This window comes from Petaurus breviceps, unplaced genomic scaffold (genome assembly GCF_028583685.1).
Source record: "Petaurus breviceps papuanus isolate PSGF00001 unplaced genomic scaffold, PetGlider_PUasm1.0 151, whole genome shotgun sequence".
Taxonomy (NCBI): domain Eukaryota; kingdom Metazoa; phylum Chordata; class Mammalia; order Diprotodontia; family Petauridae; genus Petaurus; species Petaurus breviceps.
Window position 1 is genome coordinate 23,305,171 of NW_027185712.1, and position 18,973 is coordinate 23,324,143.

The 18,973-nt window shown below is 35.4% G+C and overlaps 1 long non-coding RNA gene across 2 annotated transcripts in view; it reads left to right on the forward strand.

Annotated features, from left to right (window-relative positions):
- The first annotated feature begins 3,619 nt into the window (after positions 1-3,619).
- LOC138152715 (uncharacterized) overlaps positions 3,620-18,973 on the forward strand; it is a 52,893-nt gene continuing 37,539 nt past the window's right edge. The window contains exon 1 of one of the 2 annotated variants that reach the window (XR_011166185.1): positions 3,620-4,048. This is a non-coding gene — a long non-coding RNA (uncharacterized lncRNA). The remainder of the gene's footprint in view (positions 4,049-18,973) is intronic. The other variant, XR_011166184.1, reaches the window with a different exon arrangement.

Sequence of the window (18,973 nt, forward strand, 5' to 3'; positions counted from 1 at the left end):
GAAGAAGAAGAAGAAGAAAGAGGAGGAGAAGGAGGAGAAAAAGAAGAGTATGGGAGGGTTTAACTGATTGTGGTAGAAAAGGACCTTAGTACAATAAGGTTAATTTTTAAAAAGTCCCTCCTCCTCCTCCTCCTCCTCTTCAAGGAAAAGGTCTAAACTAGTTCTATTTCATCAGCAGAAGCAACCTTCAGTTTCACTGAGTAGTAAATAAAAGTACTTTCCTTCCTCTCTTTATATCCAAAAGAAAAGGAGCTTCAACTAAGACTGATCCCAGGAGGGGATAACTTTTGTGTCTGTGATGAAGGAAAAGGTATTGGTGTAAATCCTAACCCAAGAAAAGTGAGAGTGTGGACTAAATAAAGAACTTTGGAAAGGTCTTGAGCAGGGGATATGTAGAACTCTACTAGAGTAAAACTCTACTCCAGAAGCCTCAGGAACAAAAATGAGTAAACAAGCAGAACTTTTAGTATTCCAGGGATGACCAAGATATAGGCCTAAGTAAAGTTTCCAGACTTGGTGGGAGTACATAGATGTTTTTTTTTTTCAGTTACAAATTTTCTTCTACCCATTGAGAAGGCAAGAAAAACAAAGCCCTTTTCAAATATGTAAAGCAATGAAAAACAAATTTCCACTTTAGGAATATTAAAAAAAAAAGACAAGAAAAAGAAAGAGAAAAAATGCTTCTCTCTGTATGGTCTGTACTGTACTATACTGTACTATAACGAGTCTATTAGTTTTCTATTTGGAGATGGATATTGTGTTTCATTCATAAGTTCTTTGGAATTGTGGTAGGTTATTGTATTGATCAGAATTACTAAGTCTTTCATACTGATTTTTAAAAAATGCTGTTATTATGAAGATACTTCCCCTAGATGAACTCATTTCACTTTGCATTTGTTCATACAAGTCCTCCTATGATTTTCTGAAACCATCCCCTTCTTCATTTCTTTTAACAATCTTCCATTACATTCATAAATTATAACTTGTTGAACAATTGAAAAGTACCTCCTTGGTTTTCAATTCTTTGTGGGGAGTCATGCATTTTCACATTTTCCACCTTTCTTCCCTATAAAAGGAAGTATGGGGCGGCTAGGTGGCCCAGTGTAAGTAAGATTGCCGCCCTGGAGTCAGGAGGACCCGAGATTGGTTCCAGCCTCAGATACTTAACACCCACACAAAAAAACTGGCCGTGTAACCTTGGGCAAGTTACTTAATCCCAATTGCTTTTTAAAAAAAAGTATAGTGTACAAAGCAGAAAAATAATCTCTAGTTATTATACTATATTGCACTACCCTGACTACTTAAAATGAAGGGGGTGAGGGGTTGTTTGTTTTTGTTTTGTTTTGTTTTTTGGTACTTTGGAGGCATCACTATACAGTGAATAAATAGGAGACTTTAAAGTCAGTAAGCCCTTTGTTCAAGACCTGCCTTGAAAACATACTAGCTGTGCTACCTTGAGCAGGTTGCTAAACCATTTGGTGCAACATCCAACTCTTTATGACTATAAATTATAGAAGGTGGATAATGTTTCTACATTGGGATTTCTCTAAAGGGAAGAAATCACAGGCCCAGGGGAGTTTCTGTACTGGGAGTTAAATACATTGTCAAAATCATAAGTCTGGGACAATTTTTTAAATTAATAAACAAAAATCAAAGTTTAGAAACTACATTCCTTAATTTCTAGAACTGATTATAGGCAAAAAAGCAGAAATTAGTACATTCTTGGGTTTAAATAAAGTGGGAGATTTATGGAGAATTGAACTCAAGGAATAAGGATCATGTTATTCAAGTAATTTTTCAATTCATTTGTTCCTATTTGAACACAAATAGTTGACTGATCTCTGATTTTGAGGGGCATGCCCATTTTCTACAGGACGGAGGAGGGAATGATTTTCTGGGCACACTAGAATCACCAGTAAAATCTAGTTCATGGAACCTCAACCCACACAACATTCCTAATACTTGAGGTTGCACATCCTTCAAAATATGGGAAATTTATTATCATAACATGTTGACATTGTGGAATGGATCCTATTTCCAAAGTAAAGTGGTCATTAGGCATCTCTTAATGGTTCCATTTGGGGAGGATTTCTATGAGAGAACAAGAACCAAATAGAGGTAATTGTAAGAGAAACTAATTTAGAGTACCATTTAATGATGCTTTTAAAATGAGACCTGCCCAAGTTCAAGATGAGGACATTCAGATTATCATTAAAAAAAAACAAACTACCCAATTTAATTAATGTGCAAACCATTGGTACCTGTGTGTCAACTGAGCTACTAAATGAGACTTGTTCACAAAGATTTTGAATAAGGGTCGTTTTTTTTTTAATAAAACATTTTTTGATTTTATAGCATTTGATAAAGTCAGGGTACTTTTTGATGTGTTTTCTTTCAAACTAAACTAATGCACTTTTGGCAACTTTGATATTTCATTTGAAGGGAATATAATAAAGTGTTTTCTTTGTATTGATTGAAGAAATATAGTGCTTATTTTTTGCTTGGTTTTCTAGTAGTTATTCAATAGGTTAAAGGGCAACACCATCTGTTTCCTAACAGGACATTTTGTGTAAGATTTGCAAGTCCTACAGGTACCTTTAAGCATGGATAAATATGCACTCATGGTTTCAGTTGGATAGTTTTTCACCACCAAAGGATGATTATGTTGTGTGCCTTGAGACATTGGCTATAATATATTTCCTGTCCCTTTATTGCATTTTGGAATCATAAACAATGACTGTTTGGCTCAAAGCCATTTATTCAGCCCAAAAAGACATTATTTGCACAACAAAAATCAATAAAAATGTTACTAGGTCTGGCTGGATACTTTGCTTAACTGTGATATTTGTCTGTCACTGATGGCATGCCATCTCTCGTAGGAGACTGAGGCCAAAACAGAGCTATTGATCCAGTCATCAGTGATGGATACTGGCATTTGGAAAGGGCTGCTGCAGAGAATCTCGATTAAAAAAAATATTTCTATGTTTTGCCTGCAGCAGAGTCAAGATAACCTGAATGAGGAGATTTTCTCTGTTATATTGGGTTTCTCCCTCTTGTGGTTGTTAAGTGCTCTGGACCAAAGTTCATTATTGAAAGAATTAAGTCAATCTATGTTTAGCCAAAGGCTTTGACATCATATCAAACTCTGCTGATTTAGACACGATCTAGTTGTCCTTTTCATCACCTTAAAAGTGTAGGGGAAGCATTTTATATATACCAATGATAGAAATGATATGCTGCAGTGTCCTTCCTTTTTCTTTTTTTTCTGTTTTGTTTGTTTTTCTTTTACTTATATTTCAAATGTCTATGAAATTTAAGGCACACTGATTCATTCATACAACTAAGTAGCTTTATAAAGTATAGCAGTAATCTTTTCGTTAGGATCCAATGTTCTAACCGAAATAGTGCTAACTAAATTTATACGTGTACATTATATATAATGATTTTGATTATGTCAGTTTGTCTCTATCTTTAATACATATACGCATGCACATACACACAAATCTTGCATAAGGTATTAATCTGATGCACATAATTGTGGTTCCTATAGACAGAATAGATCATGGGATATCTTGCATGCACACACACAGTATTTATGGGAGTGGCACAAAGGCGTGACAGCACACTTTGCTGGGGCTCTGTATATAAATGTCAACTCTATGTCTGAACTGTGGCCTGTTTATAGCAAAAATGAGCAACAGTGGTATCTGTGCCATATGTGTGCTGAGTTGGTAGTGGCAGCTGTTCACCAGACACTCAGCTGATGTGACCAAAGTAGTTCACTTGATCATTTAAGCTAGTGGAAAGGATTTCTATTTCCTTGAATTATGTGTTCAATCATAAGGGTGAAAGGCCAGTGAGGAGGAGTCTCCAGAACCATGCTGTCTTCATTTTACTTTATTTTTTATTTGTTTTTAAATTCAAGAGGTTGATCCACAAAGTTCATGGGTGATTTTCTATTTGTCTGGAATACTTTCTTTTTGGGACTGAGAATGCAAAGAGATCACTATTAGCTATCTCCTGCATGACGGAATTGTATGCTGGTCAGGTGAGTGGTATGCCTACAGATAATTGAGATCAAATTGGCCTGTGTGTGAGAACCCTTCCCCGTTGCGGGTGTCAGTTGGCAATTGTGCAGCTGGGAATATAAAATCATTACTGCTTCTGTCTAGTAGATAAAAATATACCACTGATGATGAGTTATGTTTTTGCATGATGTAAGGCTTTTTAAAGCAGTGCATTATGTCTAAGTTTGTAACTAGGTCATAGGACAGAGTGCTAAATTCAAAAGTGTATTCTAACTATATTAAGAAACTAAGGGTTTCTTTACAATCATTCTTTCAATTTTTGCTTTTAGATTTCAAGAAAATAGAAATAGGTTTTGTTTTGTTTTTTCTGTTTTCTGCCTGGGGGAGAAAGTCACTTCATTTATTATACTACTACATTTGAATGAGCTGCTCAAAAGCCTGGAATACTTTTGTTTATTGTACAAGAACTACCACGATTAGTCCTTTTAAAGTTAGGATGTCTTGTGATTTCAGGATTATTTTCACATCTCCAAGGAAGGAACAGCCAAGAAAGTTGAGATATCAGCTGTGGCAGATTTTTTTTTCACTTTTCTGTGAAATCCTCCATTTCCATTTGCCATTCACATTTGCATTCCCCAAAATCATATGTTTACCAACTACTAAAAAGGGGTGCTACCTTCCTCCCCCATCTTTTGCATCAGGGAAAAATCTAACAAGACTTCTAATTCTCAAACAGATGCGCTTTAAATATCGTGAGACAAATAGGAGCTTGTGGCATGTTTCCCATGCTGCAGCTGTTGCTCATGTAACAACTCATTTCCATTTAATAGAAGAATAAATAGAACGGAACCCTCTGTAAATGACAATGAACAAATTAGATTTCCCTGCAATAGATTTCAGCCTGATCCTTGCCTGGTGTCCCAAAATTTTAATGTTTATTAAAAATGTCTATTTTGTAAGTTGAAAAATAGATCAGCTGGTTTGGGTCTGTGTAGCTTGAGTAACCTGTTCATTTCAGATAAACAGATGCTCTGGTTTTGAAGTTTATTCAAATTTTGGTTTAGTCCATCTCTTGTAGCAACAGTAGCTGATCTCAATTAATGGCTTGGATGTCTGAGCTTCATTTGCACCTGTGAGGAAAAGTATAACAAAGTTGTAATTAGGGTACAGATGAGTTGATTACTTATTGTCCACAATGGTGTATATATTTCACAAGCGACCAAGAGTAGTTTGTGTCCTTCACCTGAAAGGAAAAAAAAAAGGCTAAATTCAAATTAATTTTATGAATGGGCATTCAGTTTTGAGTCAGTACAAAATTCAAGTAAAGCAATTAAAATCAAGTTGGCCTTTAGAGGACTAATTTGGCAAAGTGTGTGGGGTGAATTGTATTTATTTAAATGAAAATCTATTGACTCCCGATTATTTTTCAAATAGCAGGAACATCTTAAATACTTGTTAAACTGAATTTGCAAGGAGGGAATAAATATGAATTCTACTTTTTAAACTTATTTACTGTAAATATATGTATACATATATATACAAATGTGTGTAAAGATAAAAAGATATATGAATGTGTGTACACACATACACAATATATGGACACCTAAGTCTTCATTGAGAACAATGTCTTTTCACTACTTCATGAAAAACGGAATAATATAAGCAAATGACTTTTTAAAAAAAACATATCAAAATTACCATAGGGAAAACACACAGAAATTCATTTAGCACTTCGTTCATTGGCAAACTCAGGTGCTTAAAGAAATGCTACATGCTGATGATGCTCAAGGAATCTAAATAGAGATCATAGCACATGGTAAAGATTTAGTAAATACTTTTCTACTCCAAAATCAATTCTATCGATTGTCATTAAGGCAGCAAGCTAAAAACAATGAAGTGGTTTCTAATTTTCAGGCTCCTGGTGGAGTGTCTTCTATCTCTTCCTCTTCCCAGTTAAGAGCATCATTAAATGGTGAGAGCAAACAGCATATTGCGAGGCCAAGTGTTTTATTAATTCATCATCAGAATTATCTCAGTGCATTAATATTAATAGCTTCAAATTGGATTTCATTTAGGTGGTGAAATAAATATTCAGATAGTAAAAGACTACATAGCCAAGAGCTCTTTAGAAATGGTACTACTCTAGAGCAGGACTTTAGGGTGATAAGTCATGCTGACTTCTGGGAGCATAGAGGCACCTCACTGGTAGACTTTTACATTGGTGTCAGTCTAACTTCTAAAACGAAGGCTGCCCTCCTTCTTTGCTCCAGTGGTGTAAGAGCAATAGAGAAGTGTAGTAGATAAAGGCAGTACTACTGCATTATTTCCTAAACTCAATCTAGTTTTCAGTATGGACCCAGTTGAGGCAGATTGTCTCTCATGCATTTCATTCATTCATTCATTCATTCATTCTTCAAGCATTTATTAAATGCCTATGGTGAAATGTAGGGCAGTTAGGTGTCTCAGTAAATAGAGTGAGGAAGACCTGAGTTCAAATTCAACCACAGACACTTACTAGCTGTGTGTTCCTAGGCAAGTCAATTAATTTCTAGCCTCAGTTTCCTTGTCTTTAAAATGAGGATAATAATAGCTACTACTTTCCAAGGTTGTTATGAAGATCAAGTGAAATAATAATTACAAAGCACATAGTAAGCTCTATATAAATGTTAATCATCGTCATCATTATTATTAAATATACAAATAAAATAATATCAGTTGTCAAGAAGCTTGTATCCTAATGGGAGCAGTGCACAAGAGGGGTGGGGACAACATGACACATACATACTTATACCCACTTATAGGTACATGTGCACATGTATGCATACACATATATATATCATATATACGTATTTCTGTGTATATGTAAAATGAATATAAAGTAATTTTGAGGGTAAAGCAGTAGCAATGAGGGCATGGGGGTAGGAGGAGATCAGGAATTATCTCAGTTATAGGTAGCACAGCATAGAAAATAAGGAATTGGCCTCAAAACTGAGAAGACTCCAGTTAAGTCCTCCACCTGGCATACGCTGGCTGAGTCTGGGGACGAGGCTCTTATTCTCTCCACACTTGAGGTAACTCTAAGACTGCAGGTTTCAGAGAAGGTGCTAACTTGAATTAGTAGAGGGAATTTTCTCTCCTGAAAGTTCCCTATACCAATGAAATCATAGAGCTTATCCCTACCTACATTTATTATTTAAAATCATTTTAAAAGATTTTCTCCATGTTTAGTTATGCATCCTGCTTCAAATATTCATTTGCCATTCAAGTCTTAATCTTAAAAGAAATATGGAGAAAGGTGATATATGATTAAAAGGAACTTTAGAGACCAGCCAGGGGTTGGGAACCTGTGGCCCTCTAGGTCCTCAGGTAAGGCCCTTTGATTAAATCCAAACTTCACGTTTAGATTGAAGTTAGGATTCAGTCAAAGGGTTGACTTGAGGATCTAGAGGGCCACAGGTCCCCCACCCTTGAACCAAACCAATCCCTTGCCTCTTCAGATGAGGAAATTTCTTGTGATTATTCAATTCATTTTAATTCAAAAAGTATTTTAAAAGTGATTACTATGTGCCAGATACTGTGTGAGACCCTGGAGACATAAAGAAAAAACATCAGTCTCTGGTCTCAAGCAACTTGCATTCTACTATACAACATAATTCTCTATATGTCCTAATACTTGGAGTAGAAGCAACGGAAAATACACTAGGTGGCCATTTATGACTATTAAGGATAATCATCCCCAAGCCCAAAAGCTACAGGTTAATGAGCATATCTTTTTTTTTTTTTTTGCCTTTTGGAGGGCAGTCGGGTTAAGTAACTTGCCCAAGGTTACACGGCTAGTTTTTTTGTGTGGGTGTTAAGTATCTGAGGCTGGGACCAAACTCTGGTCCTCCTGACTCCATGGCCAACGCTTTGCTCACCGCACCACCTAGCCGAATGAGCATCTTTATGGGAGGAAAAGAGAAGTCAAGAAAATGGTCCTATCTGAGATCTGAGAAGGTTGCAATGAAGAGTGAAATATGAACATTCAGCGTCTGCTTAGAGCAGTCTGGGGTGAACTTGAAAATCAGAGATCTCAGAGGTTCATTTGTCGAGCTAGGATTGTTAAATCAAATTGATCCTATCTGTGAAAGTTTTAAAAAGTATGTTTTACAATCAGTGCACTTAATAAGTCATATTACTTGTAGTCCTGAAAAAAAAATGGCAGTAGGAATTTGGAGGAATTATAACAGACGTGAAAAAATATTTGGAGTGAAGATGAATGAATGTCACATTATAGATACTATAGTATCTATCCCTCACTTCAGCTTTTTTTTTAAATCCATAGGAGAAGAATTATTTCAGGGATTTGTGATTTTATCAGTGTAGTACTAATAGCAACACATCTATGACTCAGTAGATAAATCTAATAGAAGTGCTTGAATTTCAGAGATTGAGTGAATTGCTTATGGTCACACAGCTAGTATCAGAAGTGTGAACCCAGGCTTTCTCACTCTAGATCCTGCATTCTATCCACTACCTCACAATGGCTTTCTTTAGGTAGAATTGTCCCATTTGTGAAAGCAGAACAGGCATCCATCTCTGTGGTGAGACTCAGGGGCTATGAGAAGAAGCCCTAATGGCCTACTCCAATCTTCTCACTCTCTGGACAAGACCTAAGTTTCTCTCATTAAAGTCGCCTTCTTTGGCATAGCACATTTATTTTTTAAAATACCCTTGTTAATATATATTTTAATGAGGCCTAAAAATATTACAAAGTGCAGGAAGAGAGTAGCCCAGAGCAGATGTCATTACTTGAGGGTAGTTAGGTAGTAGGAACCTCAGGGACCTAGAGGAGGGGTTGATAAAAGTGCTAAAAAGCATTTCCAAAAGGTCAGAATGATGCATAGATAATATAAATTTCAATGGCTTCACAATTTTGCCTGCCATTTGTCCTATTCAGCTTTATAACTTTAATGAGCATCAACTCAATTCTTTCTACTTCTCTTCCTTGCAGATTTGGTCCTTGTTGACATAATGTAGAATCTCTGAATAAAAACTCGATTGATTTTATGTAACTTTAAAATGTAAGTCCATTATGCAAGATGGAAAACATTAGAAAACTGAAAGTTAATATGTTTGCAAATTATTCCACTGAATGCAATAGAAACAAACTACATACAGATTATAGATCATGGAATCATAGTGCTAAAGGGGACTTCGGAGATTTTTAATTCAAGGCTTTTTTTTTTTTTTTACTTTTTATTAAATGAAGAAGCTGAGACCCAGAGAAATTGAGTACCTCAAATCAGCAAATCTAGTTAGTGGGGTCTAGCTCCAGCAGAACCATACATTAACTGTGTGACTCCTCTTGGAGCCTCAGTTTCTACATATGTAAATTAACGAAGCTGAACAGGAAGAACTCAAGTTATTTTCATTTCTATGATTCTATTACTTATTTCTAAGTAATGTCCATAAAATAGAGAAGTTTGCATTAGTAAACTCAAGGAAGAGATTTGAACCAGAGGTTTTATTTTATACAGTCAAGATGACTATCCCATCAGATGAGATTATGGGCTTTGTAGAACACTTTCAGGTTAATTGGAACCAAGCCTTTGGGTATTAATGAAGTACCAAAAGACTCCTTTGCATCTCCTAAGATGGGAGAGCTATAGTACTGTAGTATAGTATTATAATTGGGAAGGGACTCTAGAAGACATTTAGTCCCCTTCTTCATTTTATAACTGTCACTCAGAGAAATGAAAATGGCATGGCCAAAATCACATAATTGGTAACTATCAAAGTCAGATTTTGAATCCAAGTCTTTAGGATATAGAGCCAGTCATCTTTCCATTATATGCTTCCTCCAACATTCTAGCTTCAAAGTGTACCTGTGTCTAAAGGAATCTGTTAATAAATAACTCTTCATGAAAGCACACTCATAAAATGACCCATTTCCCCCACCTCCATCATAGTTCATATAGACCCAAAGGAGCCAGTGTGACAATTTTTCTCCTTCCCCATCCCATTTCCTTCCCCAATCTTTTTGACAATGTTCCCTTCCCATTTTCCTCTCCTAGGTAGATGCTAACTCTTCCCCCTTCCTCATCCCTACCTTTACCAAAAGAATTCAGAATCATCTCTCCTGAAGTTTAGGCCCACTCTCCCCTCCACTCTAATGAAGCAGATAATCCAATGCATCTAAGGTCTTCAAAGCCTTTCTATCTGCCTTGCAATTGCATCTTTGAAACCTCCAGTGTTTTCCATCCACCTTTCAGCTGATCTCTCCCACATAAATTGTCTTTTCCAATTCGGATGTGATATACTTGAGAACACGCACTATCTTCTTCTTGTATCCCTACACTTAGCACGTAGTAAGCATTGAGTAAATTTATTTATTTTTCTTTCCTTAAGTCATTAATTTATGAAATAGCTGTGCAATACACCACTGGTATTTAAAAATGATAATAGGGGTGGCTAGGTGGCATAATGAATAGAGCACCAGCCCTGGAGTCAGGAGGACCTGAGTTCAAATCCAGCCTCAGACACTTAACGCAAAAGCTAGTCATGTGACCTTGGGCAAGTCACTTAACCCCAACTGCCCTCCAAAAAGCAAAAAAAATAAAATAATAATAATAATAATAATAACACTGGGTGTATGTAGTCAGCAATCAAAAAGTCTCCCATTTTCAGTTTCTAAGTCAACCTCTTGATATATGACCTCAGATGAGTTTTTTAACCTGCATATTTTCCTTTTTCTCCTTTTGTAATATTAGAGTGAGTAGCCTCATCTACTTCAAATTAGTTTGGATAGGGATAAGGTTTGGGTTATAAGGAAAAAATTTTTAATGATCTTTCATCAAAGGGTAAAAAAAAACTCAGTTTCCTATGATATAAATAGATTCTATTTTTTAATGTTTGCTTCAGATTGATAGTTGATATGAGATGATAAATGTAATACAAATACATTAACTCTAGTAACTAATTCAACTGGTACAATGAAGTGAAAATAAGTCATGAGAATAAGCTCAAAGATTTGTAAGGACTAAGATTTTATTGCTGTTGCTTCTCAGGAAAACATTTAACATGCGTTATCAACAATCAAAGTCTCAAAGTTCCCTATTAAGAAAAAAAAAGTCTTCCAGGATATAGGATATTCTGACAGGTAGCACTGTGAAGTGCACTGGCCCCAGGTAGACCTTAAGTAGAGCAAGATTCAAGTCCTGTCTCTGACATATGGGCTGGGGGACTCTGGGTTAGTCATTTAACCTCTCTGTGTTCCAGGACACTAAGACTATGCATTGATGAACAGATGCTTATCTGCATAGCTAGAGGGAATTTCTTCACTCATTTCTGGTTCAAAACAAAAATAAAATATAATATAGAATTTCCTAGGCCCTCTCCCAATTTATGTGCAGGTATTGAGGGAAAAATGAATGTCATTGTTAGTCTTTTTAGTGCTAGTTATAGTCAGAGAACATAATTCTATCTGTAGCACTGCATTTAAAAAGTGATGACAACAATCACATTCTGGACATACATCACCCAGTTTACCTTAACCTATAAATTTCTCAATGGCAGATAGCATGTAAAAAAGAGCCAGGGTATGTGCAAACATAGCCACTTGCTTTATTTTTCATCATTAACAGAACAAAAGCAAGCTTTTGCCACATTTTTAGGGAAGGGGGCGATGCTGAGTCCTCATTCTCTTTTGAGAGGGAAGCTAGTCAAGGAAGTATGGTCTTCATTCGCTTATTCAACAGTTACCAAATATCCACTATGTTCAGAGCACTGTACAAAGTTTAGTTCAGCCATAGTTCTGTCCTCGTGGAGCTTACAGTACAATGGAAGGAGGCTTGGAAAAGCAAGGCCATTGGGTTTGCTAGGGCTGCTCCCTACTCTTCCTTTTCTTGTCTTTTTTTTTAACCTTGTAATATTTCACTTAAAGCCTCTGAAACTGGTGTCATAATATCAACATGTAACACCAGTAGTAATAGATAATAAATAAGTGTAGCACAAAGTAAAAAGTTAGGGCTCTTAAGGCACATAGAAACAATTGAATATGGTGTCACTAAGGGCAACGACTTGTGCTTTGTCACAAAATATATTTTGTGCTTTGTCACAAAATATTCCTGAGTGTCATTGTCAGTGGGAAAATACTGGGCTGGATGGGCCATGGGTTTCACTTGGTATGATGTTGCTTAAGAATTTGTGAAATAAACTGCATAACCTCTTATAAATAACATGTAGAAACAGCAGTAAGGCAGCCTGTCAAATACTTGTTATAGCAAGACTCTCTCTCATTATTCCTCTGTGGACCCAGAGTCTGGCTCCTGCCAGTGATTAGTTTTTTTCCCAAAGCTGCAGCACAGTTTTTCTGAGCAGGAAGGCAGTTGGAACAGTTTGCTTTCTAAATAGCATCCACCATTTTCTTACATCTATTTATTGAGGTCACTATGACCAAACTATAGGATTCAGACCTCAAGGTATCTGAAGCCTTCCAAGAAGTGAATATAATCAGAGTGGATTATAGAGTCTAGAGTCTAGACTTTCCAGAGCAGGGGTGTGGGGGAACCTCTGGCCTCAAGGTCACATGTGGCCCTCTAGGTCCTCAAGTGCTGCCCTTTGACTGAACTCAAACTTCACAGAAGAAATCCCCTTAATAAAAGGATTTGTTTTATAAAACTTGGATTCAGTCAAAAGACTATACCCAAGGACTTAGAAGGCCAGAGGTTCCCCACTCATGCTTTAGACCATTCTCTCTCAGCTAGGATTTTTAGAGATATAGAATTGTATTGGCCACAGATTTATATTCAAGAGGCACTTAAAATGAATGGAAAGAAAGAGGAAATGGAGCAACTAGTCTGTTACCAACTCACTGGGAAGAAACACTGACTGAAGAACCACTTCCTGCTGATGCTATCTTATCCTCTCATTTTGAACGAAGCTTAGTGTGACATTTCTTAATCTGTGTCTCTTCTTGTAACAGAACTCTGCCTTTATAGTAGAGAGTGGGTGGTCTAAATAGAAAGAACGCTGACCCCAGAGTCAGTGGACTTATGTTCAAACCCTAACCCTGACTAGTCAATGTGACCTTGGGCAGTCCACTTAAACCCGCTGAACTTTGGTTTCCACATCTGTAAAATAATGACATAATGACACTGACTTACCTCAAGGCACTATTCCAAGGAAAGTTTGTTTTATAAACCATGTTGTATAATTATTTTATGGAAGGTCTGCTATTCTGCTATTTTGTACTATTGGAGAAAAGGTACAAAATCGCTTTCTAGATAGTTAACATGAGATGTTCAAGCAAAATTCCTTTGACCTTCCTCTAACCAGATGTTTTCTTAGCTTGGATATGGCAAAAGCAACTATTTCATCTTCCAGTTCGATTTCTTTTAATCTTAAACCTGAATTTTTTTAAATCTCCCTAACTCCTGTTTGATGTACCACATTAGTATCACTGATGCAATTATTCACAGACTATTAGAGCTGGAAAGAACCTTAGACATTATCTAGTCCATTTGTGTGTGTGTGTGTGTTTATAGATAAGGAAATTGAGATACAGATAAACAAATGACTTGACAAGGGCCACAAAATAAGGTAGTAGTTGATTTACATCCCCAAACCCTTGAGTCCCCATACTTTTTTTATTACTATATTAGTCTACTTTCTTTAAGATTTGTCCATTTAGTTATGTAACATATGCATATGTTATATACTACATACAGACATACAGTAATATCTTACATAGGAAGTGGGTATATTGACTTTCAAGTATGGAAATGTTGTCTTTTCTATCCTCCCAATCCCATTACCCTGACTGAGAAAATTGGAATTACCAAATCTAGATCCCTTTGAGACAGCAGTAGGCCATGGCATCTGGAAACTCTTTTGGGGTTGATGTAAGGCAGGCACTATACCCATTACATTTTTATTGACTGAGAGGAAGTTTGCCTGTTCATTGAGTGCATACTACAGGACCAGACCCTAAGAGAGTCTTTTAATTTGGGAAATTTAATCAACATTGGCAATATTTACAGCTGAGACAAATTCAGAAAAGAATAGAGGGCATGAAATATCATCAAAAGCTTGAGCAGCTCCCATTGTGAAAAGTGTGAAAAACCAAAGGTATCTCATCAGTAAATAGTTTGTGTTTGTATGGCTGATATGCTATATCCAGGAATGTAACAGTTAGTCTTCAGTTTGAATAGTTAACCAAACTATTTTTTTATAGTGTGCTAAGTACCAGTGAAAAGGGCATAAAAAGCTGGCACTAAAGAAAATGACAGATGCAGGAATTGTGAAAAGGGAAATGGGAATTTACTACATATGTTGTAGTGCTATCCCATTAAACACTTTGGGGAAGAAAGGAGTGAAATGAATTTGATACGTGCTTAGTGTTATCCCCGATGAACCAAAAATACTTGTACTGGTGAACACATAGCTCTCTGAATTTGAATGAAACACACCAAATTTCTATTAGGAAACAGAAAACAAGGGAATTTATATAAGTCTCTTGAATATTGTTCCAAATATATTAATTTTAAAAAGTTAAATGTTTAGGGACAACACACAAGTAATAAGGAAACAGAGAGATGCCTTGAATTAAAAAATACAATAAATAAATAAATATATATATATATAAAATCAATGGATTACAAAAATATATAGTAATAATTTTAAACATAAATACAATTATAAATATGTTGATGAATTTACTAGATGCATCTTAAGGTTTAATTATTTAAAAACCCAGATTCTAAAAAGATATTTCTAGGTAGATATGGCAAATGTCTGCAGTCTATCCACAGTACAAAGTGCTAAATTGTATTTTTGTTGTATTTTTTATGTAAGAAATTTTAATATATGCTAGGAGACCATTAAGTAGTTTTACTTAAAAGTATTTCACATACATTAGGCTTTTTTTCAAGATACACATTTTGGTTAAGTCACTAATTTTTCACTGCATGCAATCAACCTCAACTTTCATGGGCGTGACATTTCTAGAAAACAGCATGAAAGTAAAAAACATGAATGTTTGTATATAGAACCTTTAAGAAATAGGAGTTTAGAGTCCCACACCACCAAACACTATAATCTCTTTCTAGAGATTGCTGAAAATACACTTTCATGCATACAATTCTTTATAGTAAAACAATAATTCTGATAATGTGCATTTTTCCTAACACAGTTATGATGAAATAACCCACATAATGCAGTATATAAAATAAAATTGGACATGAAAAACATTTTCCCAATAGTACTTCCCTAAAATCTGTGACCTTTTGTGCTAATATCTCAATTTAAAAAAAATAAATAAATAGCAACACATTGATATCAGACAATACTAACTTTTTATAACACATGAAATCTATAGTACCACAAATACTTTCCTCTTTTTGGCAGATATAATGAATCATCAATGTGTTAACACCAAACTTGTAACCAATGGCAGCTGCAGACATTCCAACAATGAAGCTCATCTAATACCTTTATTTTCTCACTAAACTGCATCACTTACTTCATGTTTGGGCTTAGAGTAAGCAGTTCAAGCTTCAGGGTATTCCAAGAGGCCTGAAGAAAGTGGTCCTATGGGGCCTTCAGATAGTATCAGTTCAGCACCCAACTAGCCCCAGAGAGGTTCTACAAGAGGCCTGAAGCTAGTGCTCCCAGCAGAGCTGTAGGTTGGTCAATACAATATCTAAAAGTGTATTTAAAGGCCTCCCAGGTGACTTGAGATAAGTCCAATCTTCAGTATCCAACCGGCTCCTATTAGGGCCAAACTCCTGACTGGGGACTGTGCAATGAGGATGAGATAAGTATGACACTGTCATGTACCTGTTTTAGAATTCCAGGAAAGAGAGGTAGAAGGTGAAGCTGCAGCTGATGATGGAGCCCATAGCCCCATACAAAACTAAAGCAACAATGATATCCAGGCTTCCCTTCATATTTCTGCCTCCCAGAATCCCAATATTTCTTCAAATTTTGGTTCAAATTCTGCCTTCTGCAGGATGCCTTTCTTGTTTGTTCCAACACCCAAAGGCTTCTCTTCTCAGGTTTTTTTCCATCTCCTCTGTACATAGCTATCTTTGACGTACCTATTCCCTTATGTCCATAAGGTAATATCTCCCCTATTAGAATATAGAATCCTTGAAAGGAAGAAAAGTAGATTCTGAGAGTCCAGGGAAGACTCATATGAATTGATGTAGAGTGAAGGGAGTGGAACAGGGAGAGCATTTTATACCTTAATGGCAATTTTGGAAAAATGAACTCTGAAAGATTTAAGAATTCTGATCAAGATTTTGTTTCTTTTGTTTCTTTGTCTTGCTTGGCTGCTTATATGAAACAAAAGTTCTTTTAGTAGTAGTAGAAAATGAGAAGAAGAGGGAAGGTAAAAAAAAAAGAGGGTATGATCATTGGGGGGATAATCCCCATTTTCAATTTTAAATACAAACTTTATGTTATAAAGAATCAATGTCCTTCCTTTTCTGTTCTTTGAATATGGAAATCTTCACATGCATTAATGCTTGTCAAATATATATATTTTAAGAACTCAAGGGATGATGAGGACAGCACCTATGTGCTAACTAATGGTCACCAATAGTTTTAAAGCCCAGAGTCAGGTAGCAAACACAAAGGGGATTTTCCACAGTATATTTATAGGAATATATGGAAAACAAGAATTCTAAATTAAAAATAAAACATTTCAATGAAAACATGAACTGTGTTGAGCATAATTGTATTTAATTACATTCATATATTACAATTCTCTAAGTCATTCCCCAATTGATAGATATCCCTTATTTTTCAGTTCTTTGCCATTTAAAAAAGCTATTATACATATTTTTGTTCATATGGGACCCTTTTCTTACTCTTACATCTCTTTAGTATACTGCTAGGGTAGCAGTAGTATCACTGGCTTGAAGTAATATTGCAGTTAGTAACATTGTAGTTAGTAGTTAGTGAACTATGTTGAAGTTAGTAACTTTGGGATACAATTCTAAATTGCTTTCTAGAATGGCCAAATGTATAGATTTGACATATAAAAATACAGTTAGGACCAATTTACAGTTCTACTAACATATGAACAATATTCCTATTTTTTCATACCCCTTTGAACATTGACCATTGTGTGTGTGTGTGTGTGTGTGTGTGTGTGTGAACTTAGTCAGATGATTGTGAGGTAGAATGTCTGAATTGTTTTAATTTGCATTTCTGTAATTATCAGTGATTTGGAACTTTTTTTTTCTTATGTCTATAGATAGCTTGGGATTTTTTTCACTTAGGATTATTCATATTCTTATACCATTTTTCAATTGGAGAATGGCTCTTATTCTTATGGATATGAATAAGTTCCTTGGAAGTGAGAAATGAGAAGTGAGACTTTTATATACAAGTAAATTGATACTAAGTTGTTTTTTTCTCTAATAAACTGTCTCCATTTTAGACCTTGATGTATTAGATTTGTATATGCAAAAAACTTTTAAAATTTTTATATTATCAAATTGTCCATTTTATTTCACTATGATTCTCTTTTGTTTGGTCATGGTCTTTTAACTTATCCATAAATCAAAAAAAGTTATTCCTTTCTTGTCCCTCTAATTTGTTTATGATATAACCTTTTATAACTAGATCACATTTCCTTTTGGAAGTTATCTTGGTATAAGGTGTAAGCAGTTGGTATAAACCTAATTTCTGCAATGTTGCTGTCCAGTTTTCCCAGCAAGTTTATTTTTCAACTGGTGGATCCTTATTCCAGGAGCTCTATTATTCAGGTTTTTTCAGTACTAGGCTACTGGGTTAGTTTGCTTCTGTATGTTATGTATTTAGTCTGTTTCAATGATTGCTCTCTCTGTTTTTAATAGTATAATTATTTTGAGAATTACTGCTTTTAAGTATAGTTTGAGATCTGAGGTTTTCAACTTTCTTCCTCCCCACTTTTTTTTCATCATTTTCTTTGAGATTCTTGAATTTTTGTGCCTCCAGAGGAATTTTATTTCTTTTAATAAATGACTTAGATGATGTCTTTTTCTCCACTTCTTGTGTGCAATATATTATTGTTTTTATGCTATAATTTACATATTTTATCCACCATATACTTTTGCATTTTCTTTGGGGTTTCCACAAAATTAATTCTTTGGAGATTGAGATATTCTATGAGTCACAGTTATTTGGAATCCCTGGTAGAATATCGATGGTGGATGTCCTTGAGAAAAGCTTGTGTACATGATCCATAAGGTCAGAGGAAATATCCAGATTTATGAGATCCATGGATCTACTTGAATAGTTCAATATTTAAATATTTATGCATGTAAGGATAATAACTAAATTATACAAGTGAGATATAACAGATACATTTGTATAAGAGAGTTGATATTTTGCTATCACAATGTGTGAATGAGGAAACAATCTAGGTGTAAAAAGTGTTTCTATACCATAGTTACTTTATGACATAATAAGTAAGTTCTCTTACAGAATTAAAAAATATAAACATTAGACAAAAAAATAATAGATATGACTTAGCAGGATATTAACTAGTGAAGCCATAAACAAAGAAGCTCAGTTGCATGTCATATAGGCTCAGGAGTGATTTGTGGAGAAGATTTCTGAAGGAGGGAGAGGTAATTTATCTCTCCTCCTATCAGACATTATATCTAGCAGCAACTTGCCAAATCTGGTCAGTAGTTCAAGAGTATGTTGGTTCAAGATAATATAATACACAATTGAAGAAAGAGAGTCATACTCCAAAAAGAGGGACTAGCTTTGAGGGACAGGATTCCTGACAGCAGAGAACAGAGTCAATTATGAAGAGGAATAGAGACTAGGAAAAAGGGGATACATGAGCATTCTACAAAGAGAGAAATGACTTTAAATACCAGGAGTCATGAACTGCCTTTGCCACATGTGTATTCTACAATGCGTCTCTCTCTCTCTCTCTCTCTCTCTCTCTCTCTCTCTCTCTC